Source organism: Zalophus californianus, chromosome 4, assembly GCF_009762305.2.
Source record: "Zalophus californianus isolate mZalCal1 chromosome 4, mZalCal1.pri.v2, whole genome shotgun sequence".
Classification (NCBI taxonomy): Eukaryota; Metazoa; Chordata; class Mammalia; order Carnivora; family Otariidae; genus Zalophus; species Zalophus californianus.
This window is the reverse complement of record NC_045598.1, coordinates 75073770-75089242: the sequence shown is the minus strand read 5'-3', so window position 1 is coordinate 75089242 and position 15473 is coordinate 75073770. Positions and strand designations below refer to the sequence as shown.

The 15473-nt window shown below is 41.6% G+C and overlaps 1 protein-coding gene and 1 pseudogene across 7 annotated transcripts in view; one reads left to right on the top strand and one right to left on the bottom strand.

The window, feature by feature from the left end:
- Window positions 1-287: 287 nt before the first annotated feature.
- Window positions 288-15473, bottom strand: part of LRRC8B (leucine rich repeat containing 8 VRAC subunit B) — a 102093-nt gene continuing 86907 nt past the window's right edge. For 2 of the 7 annotated variants that reach the window (XR_003519831.2, XR_003519823.2), the window contains 3 exons: window positions 2698-2751; window positions 2004-2083; window positions 973-1181 (listed from right to left, as the gene is read on the bottom strand). The gene's annotated coding sequence lies outside the window, so the exon portion shown is untranslated. Of the gene's footprint in view, window positions 403-972; window positions 1182-2003; window positions 2233-2697; window positions 2752-15473 lie in introns of those variants that run through there. The other 5 variants (XR_003519828.2, XR_003519802.2, XR_003519854.2 and 2 more) reach the window with 3 other exon arrangements.
- Window positions 903-2276, top strand: LOC113922036 (annotated as a pseudogene).

Sequence of the window (15473 nt, the reverse complement as noted above, 5' to 3'; positions counted from 1 at the left end):
GTCAATATTTTTGTTCAGAAGAATAATGGAAATATGGCATTTAAAAATCAGGACAGAGGTTGCTCTGTTGCTGAAGGTTGCTCAAGAGCTGAAGTATTAAGATCTTTCCTGCTAGTTGAGTTTTCAATGTTTAGAACACAAAGCTCTGTTAATCACAAAGGAGCCAGTTTATCAATATTACTTGGATTTCTTTAGAAAGTAGCTAAACTCTTCAACTAGTCTTCTCTAGTCATCATGTAGTAGTTTGTAACAGAGACAAAACTTTGAATGGGGGAGAGAACTGGTAGAGAGACCAGATTGGCCGGGTTAGTTCCTGCATTCCGCCTTCTTGTAACCAGGGTTTGCTTTCTGCTTGTGCTGGACTCTGGTACCCAGACGGAGTTATCTGACGAGGAGAAAAACCTGTTCCAGGTGGAACAGGAAATGCAATGGCTGAGGGACGGGCACCAGGGACCAGACAGAGATTGAGTTTCATGCCAAGATACTGGATTCTTCTGGTCAAGATAAAGAGCTATGCATGTGTTAACAGTGAAAATGGCATAATCTGTGTTCACATCCCATAACTTAAAGGCATGACAATGAGGGAACACACATGGATTTGTGGCACATGGAAATGTGTGCACAGAAAAAGGGGATCTATGATTTTCTAAATGTAGGAGGGCATTCATTCTTTCTCACCAAAATGGCTACATCCTGCTTGGTTATCAAGTCTGAAAATCTCTAAGAATGAGACTGTGTCCCTGGGGTCCCATCAGACCCTTAGGGATATAGCAACATGTTCTACCATGGCCACGACTGACCCTGTGTTGTGGTCCTGGCCTTTACACACCACTGGAGGAAGTGTGACTTTATTTCAACATGTTGATAAGTTATAAATTATAAAATTCTTTATAATTACTTCAATGCTATGTTTATTGGTCCTGGCCTTGTCCCTTTGGGGCAGAAACCAGAAAATTCTCAGGATAGTGAAGTCTGCCAAGCATACGGGGCTTGCATCACTGCAAAAGGTCTAACAGATATGTGATGAAGAGGGACCATCACTGTCCTTGGATCAGCAACTGTTGTGGTTCCCGAAATCATGCTTCCTTCACACTGTTTCTCCTTTGAACACCACTGGCTTGTATTCATACTGCCTTCGTTTTTGTTAGGACTGTGTTTACACAGCTTTATAGTTGGCTCTCCTTTGGGTGAAATATGGTAAAGATTGATATGAATGCAGCTTGGAGAGACCCTCTTCCAATTAATTCCCTTTGAGTTAGCAGCTTTTGGGGCCACCTTGTCTGCCTTGGGATTAGCTTTAGGAACAACCATAGCTGTTGGGATGTTATTTTGTAACCAGGTGAAAATAATTCTCACAAACAAAACTTCTATTGAATCATGGATTGAAGAAAAGGTTAAGGATTGAATTCAGTATTACCAACTAGCTGAGGTCTTTGTTTTACCTTATGATTATGGGAAGTAGATGGAGGAATTTTAAACAGGTATTTACATGGTCAGGGTCCCTGAAGGAGATGGGCCAGAGTGGCCAATTAGAGGAGGCTGTCAGCAGTAGAACAATTGAGACAAAATACAGATAAAAGAGTCAAAAGTGGTGGCGCCTGGGGGGCTCACTCTTGATTTCCACTCAGGTCGTGATCTCAGGGTTGTGAAATCAAGCCCCAGATCAACTCCACACTGGACGTGGAGCCTGCTTAAGATTTTCTCTCTCCCCTTCCCTCCGTCCCTCCCTGCTTCTAAAAAAAAGTTGGGGAGGGGGCACCTGGGTGGCTCAGTCCGTTAAGCATCAGTCTCTTGATTTCCACTTAGGTCATGATCTCAGGGTCATGAGATTGAACCCCAGGTCAGGCTCTGCATAGGGTGTGGAGCCTGAGGAGCCTGACTAAGATTCTTTCTCCTCCCCACGCCCCCCCCCCCCCCACCATGGACACTCTCTCACTCTCTCTCTCTAAGAAAAAAAAAAAAAGAAGCATTCAGTATAAAGCAATAGAAGACTATAGTGGTACCTGCTGTCCTTTGAATACAGGAATCAAAAGGAATGAAAACCTTCTTCATGAGCCCCCGCACTGAAGAATATCGAATAGAGCTATAGAAAAGGGAGTTCATTTCAGCCATGAGACGGTTATGATACTGATTGTATAGAGGTAAAATTCTTGATGATTCCTTTGATAGAAGGTGTTTCAAGAATAGGAGTCTGGTTTTCTAGAAACTGTGTGGAGACGTATCCATGTAATTCTGAAATAGATCAAGCCCCAGAGGGCAAGAAGAAAAATAGATAGCCACAGTTAAAGTAAAACTATTCCTTAAGTCCTCTCCATTACTTGAAAATTGTACATATTACTAAAAAGTTATGCAGTGAGCCTACTCTGATCAAGGCGTGTTTTTTTCCTCAAAGGTGCCCTAGTGCCATGATCTAAATATTTTTATTACCATTTTGAAATGGGAGAAGCCATTCTGCTTATGCCTTTGAATTCCTGCCCCTCTTTGCCACACTTCCTCTCCCCAAAAGGAAAAACACTTTACCAAAGTAGGTCAGTTGCATTATCCCTAGGATTATTTTTATGTGTTGCACACTATGGACCACACCTGCAGATATGGTGATGCTTTTACCCTCTTTCCCCAGCGGACATTTCTTATGTAATATTCTAAATACTACAGAACTTAATATGTTAGATTCAATATAAACTTAAATTTTATTACCTGTCTTTTAATAATGCAGATTTTTATCAAATCAAATAAAGATCAATGGATGTTCTGTAAAAACAAAAACAAAAAAAGATGGTAAGTTGAAATCTTCCTTCAAAACCTCTCTCAAATACCTCCCAAATTTTCTGTTTCCACTTGTGCTCCCCTAGGTTAGCTCTCATTGCTTTATGGCTACACAGGGGCTACTGCCTCCTTCCTAGTCTCCTGTCTTCACGTCATGCAGACCACCCTCCATGCAATCACCTAAATTATCTTCCAAAAGTATAGCTCTCAGCATGTATATTTTGAATGGCCCATAGTAGCTGCTCAATAAATCACTTGCTTTAAGTGATTCCCACTGCCCAAAGGAAGAAGCTTAAACTCAAAGCCCTTATGTTTTGTAAATAATAATAAGAGACTATGATATAATAAAGAATATATTTGGTCTTTGCTGGCCCCCTTCCTGATACAGAGCTCCTAAAACCCTTGGAATTTCCCGAATGATAGAAATGTCTTTGTTAAGCTAATGAGATGACTCCTGTGGGCCTTTAGATAGCTTCAGGATGGAGGCTGGACATCAGAAAGGCCAGCCATGTGATTGGAGTGTTGGAATTTTGGCCCAGCCTGACCTGGGTGAGGGAAAGTTGCAGGGGCTGGGAGCTGGGGAGGGGAGAGACTGAGATCAGTCATGTCTTCATAATGAAATCCCAATAAAAACTCTGACATCAAGGCTCATTGGAACTTCCAAATTGGTGAACTCATAGAAGTGCCTGGAGGGTGACACATTCTCTCTCACTTTGTGGGGAGAGGACACAGAAGCTGAGTTCTGCCCTAGGCTCTCCTCATTTGGCTCTTCTTGAGTTGTATCCTTTCAGATACGATTGTAATCATAAGTATAGCATTTTCTTGAGTTCTATGAGTCAGTCTAGTGAATTATCAAACCTGAAGAATTTATGGAACTGCCATATTTGTAGCCAGTTGGGCAGAAGTTTGGGTGGCCTGGGGACTCCCTGAAACTTGTAACTAGCATCTGAAGGGGGAGGGCAGTCCTGTGGAGGGCTTTGCCCTGAACTTGTGGAGTCTGCGCCAACTCTAGATAGTCGGTGTCAGAACTGGGTTGGGTAGAAATAAAATCCAGTATTAAGCTGCTATTACAAGAATCTACAGAAAGAGAGCATGTCACCAGAGCATGACTTTGGATATCATAGCTGTAATGGAAAGATTGATTTACTAAAAGCCTCCCCAGGACCACAAAATGATAACACTGCTTCCTGTACGCTGGCTTTCGCAGAACCTGTTAGGTTGGCCCCATGCTAAGGAACCATGCCCGTGGGTCATTTGAAGAAAGAAGAGTCAAAAGATTTTGACTAGCCTAGGGCAAGGCATTTGAAATGCATTATGATCTACGGTCTTAATTCCAGGGGTCCTACCAGTGGCTTATTTTGGTGAAGACAACGTAAGTGTCCCTCCCCACTTAGCTTCTCTGAGAAACATTCCACTTAGGCAAGACAGCCCAGCCTGGCTGATGAGTTATAAGTTAATGGGTATGTTCTTTGTGAAGATTTGGAGTCCTCTGTGCTGTCCACATCCTTAGTAGCACTTCTGAGAAAAATCAAGCTGCTGATGCTGGTGACAGTGGTTATGGCAAGAGAGAGGCCACTATACATTTGTCCCTCACCAAGATATCTGTTTCCAATTTTGCAGTAAAACATGGCAACAGAGGGAAAGAAAAGAGAAGGCCCAAGGCACTGCACACCTCTTGCCTACCAGACTTCGTATGAGTGCTTTGACTTAAGTTAGTTGATTTCATCCTCGTAACCGCCCTGGGGCGGAGGGGGAGGTATGATCATCCCACCTCACAGAGACTCAAACTGTGCCTGTGAGTTCCTGGAGGCCTCCCAGCTCATAAGTTAGAGAAGAAGCAGGAGAACTCAGGGCTATCTGAACCCAAATTTAAACTCTCCATTCTCTGTTACAGCTGACACGCCAGCTTTGGGCTTCACCCTGGCATGCCCAACTTACACTCTGGGTGAGGAAAGCAGAGAAAGGTTATCTTTTCCCTCTCAACTTAGCCTAGAGTATGCTCCTGAACCAATTTCCCCCAGACAAGCTGGAGATTTCCACTGGCAAGACAACATGGAAATCTTTTGCAGCCTTTTCTTTCAGCATTCTCCCATTTAGGCAAATTGGTGCTAATTCTGGAGCAGGTGGGAACAAGTCATCCTCACAGCCTCCGGAGACATTGTTGGCACAGCCTCCCAGGGCATACTTGGCCATGTTTCCAGAATGCTCCCCCCACGCCCCTGAATTAGCTCCATCTACTCACAAGTAGCAAACAGTGACCCTTCCAGAAGAATCCCTGATGGTGCATCCCTCTGACTGCCAGAAGACTCGCTAGAGGGCTGGAAACGTGCTGAAACCGGCCTGGGAGGTTGAGGCTTGGGCACCTGCGTTATCAAGTGTCTGTGTGTCATTAGTAGGTGCCTTCTGTAGCGTGGTTGGCAAGGCCCTGACACTCGAGGGCCTGGAGTATAGCGCCAGACCCTGGTGGCAGACGCTCAAAGGACACTCAGATAAGACATGCTGACCTTGGTTTCACTCAACCACCAGCACAGCGGCAGCCTAGGACAGTGTCTGGCCTGTCCAAAATTTTTAACAGCCTGGGGGCTGGAGCCTGGGCTGCAGGCAGAGGGTAGCCACACACCAGAGAATGAACACCTCGAAATGAACCACACTCTCCCTTCTATTTCCTAAGGTTTCGCAGAGCTTGATTTCCCATGGAAACAAGCAGAAGTCCGTTTTAATCATCTGGCATTTTTTAGTTCCCTAATTTGTATGAGAACCTGGAGATACTGACATATGGTACATTCATTACCCCAGAAAGCTACAGCTGAAAGAAAAATAGTTAAAGCCAGTCTTAAAACTGGAAAGCTTCAGCATATGCCTTCAAATGACTTTCCTTAATCTCAGAGATGGTCAAAAAGGCTCCCAGGCTCTAAGCACTGGGAAGATAGTTGTTTCTGTTGCAGCTCAGTGCTTCCAGCAAGATTCACATTTGAACCTTGGTGTGTGCCTCTCCCTCAGTGCAACCACCCGCTTACCTCCTGACCCAGACAGAGAGAGTGGAAGGAGCCCTGGCTGAGTCCCGGGCCCGATCCTTGCACTCACTAGTCCTGTGACCTTGGGCTAAAACAGAGCTTCTCTGGGTCTCATTTTCCTCATCATGAAAATGTCATTCAATCATCTAACATATTTATTGAACATCTATTTTGTGGCAGGCTCTGTTCTAAGCACTGGGAAGATAGTAATGAATAAAATAGCATCCCCACATTTGTGGAGTTTAAATTCTTTGTGGGGGAGATACACAAATGCGTAGAAGGCATAATATATTAGCTGGCAATAGGGGTCATGAAGTAACACAGAACAGGGCAAGGGAGTACTTGTGCAGGACGATTGCAAGTAGGAAATACACTGGGCCAGGAAGTCCTCCCTAGAGAGGAGGCAGCTGAGGAGAGGGCGGAAGCGGGTGTGAGGTGCGCCGGGTGGACGGCAGAGGAAGAACATTTTGTGGGGAGGCCCTGGAGTCGGGGACTCCCTCTGCTTTTGAGAGATAGCAAGAAATCCAAAAATGGCTAGAATCCGTGAGCGTGGGGCTTTAGAGGCCACCAAAGAGGATTTGCCCGTGGTTGCTCTCAGAGGGTTTTGAGTAGAGGAGATACGATCTAAGTTGTGTTAAGGTCACTCTGGCTCCTATGTGGAGAATACAGTGAAGGGGGACAGCGTGGGGCTGCCTTCGCTATAATTGAAGGGAGGCCCCGTGATGGATGGGACCAAGGGAATTGGCATTTGGTGGTGAGAAGTCCTTGGATTGTAGCCTATATGTTATTTCGAAGGCAGAGCTGCCAGGGCTGCCAGAATAGAGGTGGGTGTGAAAGAAATAGGGAGTGAAGGCTAACTCCACGGTTTTTAGCCTGGTTCCCAGGAAGAATGGAGTGTTCATTTCCTGCAACTGACAGTAGTTTAAGGGGACAGGTGGGGAGGCATGGAACATCTGGAATTCAGTTTGGGACATGTGAAGTGTGAGCTGCCAATTGGAAATCAAATGGATACAATGGAAGCATGTCACTCAACAAACAATAAAACTTATCAAATGAATTAGATCTAAAAGAACGACTGCTTTTGTCTTCAAGAAAAATAAGAGTAACCTCTGGTGATGCCATGTGGTGAGAAGCCAAGATGCCTGAGAAGTAAATCATTTTGAGAAATGAAGTTTCTCTGCTTTTCTAGGATGGTCACTATTATCATTATTACCTTCTTGCAGCTAATTATCTAATGGGATTCCAAAGGTTCACAAATTTAAAGGTAAAGAAAGGTCTTGTCACTGGAACATACAATATAGAAAGCACACATCCAGGGCCCCTAGGTGGCTCAGTGGGTTAAGCGTCTGACTCTTGATTTCAGCTGAGGGCATGATCTCAGGGTGAGACCGAGCCCAGCGTCAGGCTCTGTGCTGAGCGTGGAGCCTGCTTAAGATTCTCTCTCTCCCTCTCCCTCTGTCCTTCCCTCTCTCTAATAAAAAAAAGAGAGAGAGAGAGAGAGAGAGAGAGAGAGAAAGCACACATCCACCCACCCATTTATTTGGTCTCTAGGAAAGTTACACAGTGCAATATAGTCTGAATGTTTGTATATCCCCCTTCCCACCCCCACACACCCTGGCAAAACTGATATGTTGAAATCCTAACCCCCAGTGTGATGGTATTAGGAGGTGGGGCCTTTGGAAGGTGATTAAGCCATGAGCTGGGAGCCCTCATACATAGGAATAGTGCCTTTATAAAAGAGATCCCACAGAGCGTCCTGCCCCTTCCACCATGTGTGGACACAGCAAGAAGTTAGCAGTCTGCAACCCAGAAGGGGACCCTCACTAGAACCCAACCATGCTGGCACCAGATCTTAAGTTTTCCAGCTTCCAGAACTATGAGAAATAAATGTGTAGAAGCTGCCCAGTCTTTGGGATTTTGTTATAGTAGCCGAAATGGACTAAGACATACAGGCTAGAGTTGGAAGAAGGGTATTTATGACTAAGGGTGTAGAGAAGACCATGGTACCTATGCTCATCTCAGTTTGAAGAAACTTTCTGGCCCCCAGATACAGAAGACTGTGAAGCTGGAGTCAAGATGTGTAGTGGAAATTATAATTATAATATCTTGTTTGCAAGGTTGCCCAGGGCCTGGCTCATAGAAGGACTCAATGAATCTTAGTTCACTTGTTCTTAAGGACAAGAACCCTGTGCTATTAATCTTTGTACTCCTAGTAGGTACATAATAAATGTACTTATTTCCAGATATGAATATGGTCACTTTATACATTAATACTTTTATATTTTTATATTATATACTAATTTTATATTGTGTACTAATATATATGTATGTTTCTAAGGTCCTGGAGACTTAAGGATCGGGTAAAGACAAAGTTGAGACTTTAATTTAGAGCAGTGGTACCAAGTAGAAATATAATGCAAACTACACAGGTAATTTTATGTTTTCTAGTATACACATTTTTAAAAAATAAAAAGAAAGTAATAAAATTGATTTTGGTGATATTATTTAACCCAAAGTACTATCCTTTCAACATGTAATCCATATAAAAATATTGATATATTTTATTGTTTTTAACTAATTCTTTGAAATCCAGTGTGTATTTTATACCTACAGAACATCTCAGTTAAAACTAGCCACATTTCAAGAACTTAATAGCCACATGTGGCTAGTGACTATCATACTGGACAGCATGTTTCTGGTGGCAATAGGCAGGTATTTTTTTTCCTCTTGCTTTATATTTTTATGAGCCTGACATTCACCTATAGAAACATGGTGTATTTTCAGTCATTCAGGCTCAGATATTACTTGTCCCTTGGTTTTATAAAGCAAGCAGTTATGTGGTCACTATTTTTATACGTGTTGGAAACAGAGGATCTCAGATTATCTTTATGCACTAACCACTAGAAATGGAAAATTGCTCTGCAGGTCTCCTGTTTCACTTCTTATCTCTCACAGGTAGAAACAAAACCAAATAAAAACCACGAAGGAAAGATCCAATAGCAAAACTTCTGCTTGTGTGGGTGGTCATCCTGATGCTGCACTTTAAAATGTTATTTTCCAGGGCACCTGGGTGGCTCAGTTGGTAAAGTGTCTGCCTTCAGTTCAGGTCATGATCCCGGGGTCCTGGGATTGAGCCCTGCGTAGGGCTCCCTGCTCAGCAGGGGAGTGTGCTTCTCCCTTTCCCTCTGCTCCTACCCCCGCTCATGCTCTCTCTTGCTCACTCTCTTTCTCCAAACAAGCTCTCAAATAACTAAATAAAATCTTTAAAAAAATAAAAATAAAGTGTTACCTTCCTCTGATTTTATGTTAAAAATCTCTATGATGAAAAAGCATAAAAATGGTGGTGGAGGGGCACAAATTACTTGGAATTGGTGGCAGAAGGTCTTCCGAGAAATGGCACTCACAGGAAATAAAAACAAGGGGACAGCTATCTTGAAAAACATAGAGCTCTTAGTCGCAGAATAAATGGGACTTTAACTTAACATTTCAGTTTATCAAAATAACTTCATGTACTTTTGCAGACTCAATCATATCTCTTACAAAATTCCTCCCTGACTCCAGATTCTTAGTGTTGGTACTTAACGGAGAGAGTTACTGCAAGCAATACTGTTCTAAGCGCTTTATTTATTTATTTAATTTTATTTTATTTATTTGAGAGAGAGAGACACAGTGAAGTGAGAGAGGGAACACAAGCAGGGGGAGTGGGAAAGGGAGAACCAGGCTTCCCGTGGAGCAGGGAGCCGGCCACGGGGCTCAATCCCAGGACCCTGGGATCATGACCTGAGCCGAAGGGCCACCCAGGCGCCCCTGTTCTAAGCACTTTAAATGCATTAATGTGCTTAATCTTTGTAACTGTCCTATGCTCCTTATAATAAACCTGTAACAGGTTTGAATCTCAGCCCTGTCACCTGCTAGTTAGGAAACTTTTTGAGATTCAATTTTCTAATATGTAAACACTTATCTCATAAGGTTGTTGTGAAACTAACTTGAAATGTGTGAAATGTACATAGAACAGTACTCCACACATAGTAAGATCTCCATAAAATTACTGCTCTTATTAGTAACAAATGGTTACTTTGCAAATCTTGAGGAAAGAGGTTACAAATATTCTATGGCAAGGAGGCCACAGGATTAGAATCTCTTTTTCTGGCTATTAATAGGCTATTAATAGACAGTGATTTTCAGCTTCAAGAGCCAAAATTTCCCTTGTCCATATTATTAGAAAGCTTTAGAAGGTGTACTCCAAGACATGGGAGAATTGTTTCTAGATTATATAAATCGAGAAATTATTTCAACATCATTGACATTTTTTTAAAGATTTTATTTTTAAAAAGATTTTATGTATGTATGTATGTATTTGAGAGAGTGAGTACAAGCAGGGGGAGAGGGAAGGAGAGAAAGAATCTCTCAAGCAGACCCTGTACCGAGCTCAGAGCCTGATGTAGGACCAGGGCTGTATCTCACAACCTTGAGATCATGACCTGAGCTGAAATCAAGAGTTGGACACTTAACCGACTGAGCAACCCAGGTGCCCCTAAAGATTTTACCTTTAATTAATTTCTATACCTAATGTGGGGTTTGAACTCACAACCCCAAGATCAAGAATCACATGTGCCACCGACTGAGCCAACTAGGTGCCCCCCAACATCACTAATGTTTTTAAAGTAATTTCTGAATAGGCAAAACATGCACAGGATACAAAAATAAAAGAGAATACAAAAAGATACACAGAGAAAAGGGTATACAAGATGTCAACTGAGAAAAGAGGCTGAGCTACAAAAAACCAAAAGCATTTATCTGGGGTCTCAGAATTGCAATTTGGGGAACACAGATTTGGGCAGGAATCCAAAGTGTACCCCCACCTCCAGCTGAGGGCACAAAAGTCAAGGGTTTTTAAAGACAAAAGGGAATGCCTGTATATGTTGTTTACAAAAATTGTGATTGGTGTTGGTGGCAAAAAAACCAATCTTGGCTGAATACGATTGGTTGCTAAGGCTATCACCAAGCAAAGTCTCTCACTATAGGACGTTACAGGTGTTGAGGCTAGGTCCTTGGAATATTTGCTGTTTGGCCCAGTTCAAAAGTTCATGGTTCCACCAGGACGTGCATAGGGCCCATCTCCATAATGGCCTCTTGGCTCCACTTAAATACCTCTTGACATAACTAACCCTAATTCATTTCACCCTTCACATGGCCCCTTTTGATCAGGATCTTTCCCAGAAAGCATTGCGGATCAACCATAGATGACTTAGTCCCTCGTTACTGGAATAGACCTGTCCCAGGAAGCCATGTATGGCATTGGGGAGCATTTTTAATCATTGAAGGTTGTTTTAAGGCATCCCTGTCGTTAGGGTCAGGCCACATGTGAGCAATAAGGGGGCTGTCAGGAAATGGTTCTTAGGCAGTTTACTCATCTGGGGCTTTATGAGGTCACCTGGAGCTTCTGATGGATCAATTCATGGAGTGACCATATTCAAATGCTTATAGAGGTTTTAGCAAGGTGACAAGCATAAAAAGAGCAATCAGCAAAAAATAAATTATAAACCTCATGGACATTTGGCCTTAATCTAAGAAATTGTTAAGAATGTTAGATTATTAAGTATCTAAGCGTTCAGTAAACTTCAGGGTGATAGAGCAGTTCTAAGGAAGTAAAACCTTACGTTAATTTTCACAAATCAGCAGGGATAGCACAGATTCATTTTTTAACAAGATTGATTACCAACAAAAATGGTGTCCTTGTTGGCAACTCTTTTTATAAGGTGGTTAGTTGAGCCAGGACAGACATGACTGGGAGAAGGTTGAAGGGGGGGGGGCGCCTGGGTGGCTCAGATGGTTAAGCGTCTGCCTTCGGCTCGGGTCATGATGCCAGGGTCCTGGGATCGAGTCCCGCATCGGGCTCCCTGCTCCTTGGGAGCCTGCTTCTCTCTCTCTCTCCCTCTGTCTCTCATGAATAAATAAATTAAATATTAAAAAAAAAAAAAAAAAAAGAAGGTTGAAGGGGGTAGGGGAATACCTGGTTGTAATAATGTAACCTGAGAGGTAACATTTATAGGTTGGGGGTATAATCAACAGTAGCATTTGGGACTATAGAGAAATTAGGTATAGGGAAGACCAAGGGATCTCTGACATTGTGTTTTTTTGGTGATAGATCTAACAGTCAGAGAGGTTTCTTCCTTTTGCAGTGGACTGAGAAATGGGGGTAAGAGCATTGTCTAAGAGAAAGAGGGGAAAACAAAAACAAAAAACCAAGGTAGAAGCAACAGTGAGAAAATGGTATACAGGCCTGGTGGAGTCATCCTGGGAAAGCTGTCTCTTTCAGCTTTCATCTATTTCAGTTCCTGGAAATTTTTATTTTTAGGTCACCAATTGGTGTGTAGGTCTGGTCAGGATTTGGTGTTTTGTTTTGTTTTGTTTTTGAGATAATGACTGGTGAACCCAAGGGTCTTTTTCTTTGCGTTTGCTGGCACAAGGATTGGTTCATTGTACCTCATGGGAGTCTTGCCAATGGGGTTTTTGGAGATGTCTTCTCTAAGAGATGAAATCTCTGGGTTTGTAAGGTGTGATGTTAAGATTTCACTCCCCAAGAACACACTGTGAAAAGATTGCTCTACCAAAGCATGGTTATTTTTTATACAAGCAATTAGGCCCTTACAACACTGACATATGTTGTCTTTTGTCAACTGTGGATCAAAGAAGCAGAGGTTATGAGTGTTGGGTGTCCTTTTATAAGAACAGATTTCTATTAAACTTATGCAAATACATACATTTGTCATGAAAAATAAGAATATTTAACAAGAGTTTTAGAACTCTGGATGTAGGGAGGAAAAGATAAATGTTTTGACCTTTGTTGTAAAGACAATGTACCAACTTGTGGTAAGTTACAGATAGCTGAAAGTGGAGGGGCAAAGAGGGTGGGTCCTTTTTTTTTTTAAGATTTCATTTATTTATTTGACAGAGAGAGACACAGTGAGAGAGGAGGGAACACAAGCAGGGGGAGTGGGAGAGGGAGAAGCAGGCTTCCCGCTGAGCAGGGAGCCCGATGCGGGGCTCAGTCCCAGGACCCTGGGATCATGACCTGAGCGGAAGGCAGACACTTAACGACTGTGCCACCCAGGCGCCCCTCAAGTGGTAGTTTTTTAATTTCAAAAACTTATCTAGAAAAGAAATGATGTATGACAGTTGTTAAAGAATAATTACAGATTTACTCTTAGAGGATAGTATAATTGCTTATGTATTGCATTAAATGAATATAAATTCCTTCTATATAGCATAGTTAAAATAAACTATACACTTCTAGGAAAATTATAGTGTGAGATTTATTTGTCTACACACTCATCCTGATATTGCTCTGCTAGACTGGAAATGGTAGGACAGACAAGGGCAATAGGATCCCCACATTATTGCTGACAAGGGTTGTTCTAAGTTGAGTGAGGCAGAATAAGGATTTGAAAGATGCAGCAGCTCCTAAACTGATGGCAGAGCTGTATCTCTCAGAGGAACCACCACCAGAATCCCCAGCCTTGCCAGGAGTTATACGGAATGGGGGAAGTTCTTTTAAACAAAGATTGTTGCCTGGCTGTAAGTTGGAAAAGATAAGACAACAAAGTATGAACCCATCAAAGAGTGATTACAGCTTGGCCTTGAGGAGTTACCACTGTGTCTACAGGACCGAAAGGGTGGTTTTTTGGGTACTGGCCTTTTCAGTTGGCCACATAGAACTTCTGTTGCTCAGTTTACTGTGGTATGAAGAGCGGTGGCTTTTAAATATGTTGGATCATTCCACAGCAGGAAATACAGTGTGTGCTACATCCTAGCACATACACGTATAAAACTGTGTGACTGAAATAAGAGTCTAATAAACTGACACAATATTTCTATTTTCAGTCTACCCCCATGAGTGCATTTTATTTTTCATTTTATGAAATTATTCTTTTTCATAATATTTTTTAATTTAAATTAAAATCCAAAAGTAGGGATGCCTGGGTGGCTCAGTCTTTAAGCGTCTGCCTTTGGCTCAGGTCATGATCCCAGGGTCCTGGGATCGAGTCCCGCATCGGGCTTCTTGTTGGGTGGGGAGCCTGCTTCTCCCTCCGCCTGCCACTCCCCCTGCTTGTGCTCTATCTCTGACGAATAAATAAAATCATAAATAAATAAATAAAATAAAAAGCCAAAAGTAGATAAACTTATGTTTAGCATTTGATGTTTGTCTTATTTGGAAAGATAATTTAGATATTCAGTGAATATCCATTATTTAGTTTAACTTAGTATAAACTTTGATCTTATTTATATTTACTTAAATTACTTGTTTTTAGTAATTATACCTGGATTATCCATTATATAGCTGATTATCATTTTAAATTATTTTTTGCTTTTGTTGACAAATTTTGTATCATAGAGATTATATGAGCTTATTTGATTAGTAAACACAGGTTAAAAAAAGTGGTTGATTTCATTATATTTAATGCTGATAATTCTGAAGACAGGATTAAACCAACAAACTTGAATTAGCTTTCATTTATCAAAGATTATTTTAGATTACATGAACTTGGAAAAATTTTGGGGTTAGTTTTCATTATACTTCTGAGAACTTTAAGAATATTTAATTTATAAGCATTTGACTTTCCTTAAGCCAATTAAATAGAGCCCTTTTTTCGAACTAATACCATCCAGAGGTAGAACAAGATCACATATCTATAACATAATCATATAAGCATACAGATGAAGAGACCTTATAGTTTTCATTTTTGTTTTGTTTTGTTTTGAAATTTAGCAATGCCTCAGGTATGAAACTCAAAAAGAATAGTTGGATTCTTTTGGTTTTATGGTTTTAGCAGATGGACAAATTTAGGGTTACTGGCTTAGATGGCCAAAATCTTTTACTAAAGACTTCTATACTATTTGTATGTTATAAGGATCCTTTTAGAACTGTTTCTGAAGACATTTTGTCTTTTAGAAGCTTCTGTACATCAATCAAGGGGCATATTCTATTGTCTCCCAGAAGTTTGGATTCCTCTCTTTTAAGGATGCTGCTTTAAGGTGGATTGATCTAAGTTAAAGGTTCCCTAGTATGGCGTTCACTTACAAGCAAATGAATAAGCTGGTAGAGACAGAATAACCAAACTTCATAAATTTGAATGACCAAATTAATTTTTTTTTAGCAGACTCTAGAGGGTCTTGAGGGGTATTAAGAAATTCTTCAGTAATAGCTCACAATTTAACTTTAGTTTAAGGGTGCTAAGAAAAGGAGGGAGTTCCTGAACCCCCTTCATTAGGGTTTATCTCAAAGGGTGCTTGACTGCCTGCAGGATTCAGGGAGCCTTCAAGGTTGTTGCTATCGATGAGAAGCTCAGCTACATTGGGGTAGATAGGTAGAGGATGGGGGGAAAGAAGGCAGAGGAGAAGTACTAGTGAGCATGGTCAGTTCAGGAGCTCCAGAAAGCTTTTCTACTTTGGAGAACCTCTGGGGAAGGTCAGAGTTGTCTTTAGAGAGCCAGGATTAGTTTCTTGTAAGAAAGAGAGTCTTGAGTCATTTGATCGCTTGGAGGCCTCTAAGTACCAACTGAAACATGCTTCTCATTGATTTTGCTTGGTTATATACCCCCTCTCCAGTTGTGCATGAAAATAAATTCATTTTCAAATTTCAAAGGATCTCCAAAGTGACCATTGCAATTTTATTTGTTTATTTATTTTTAA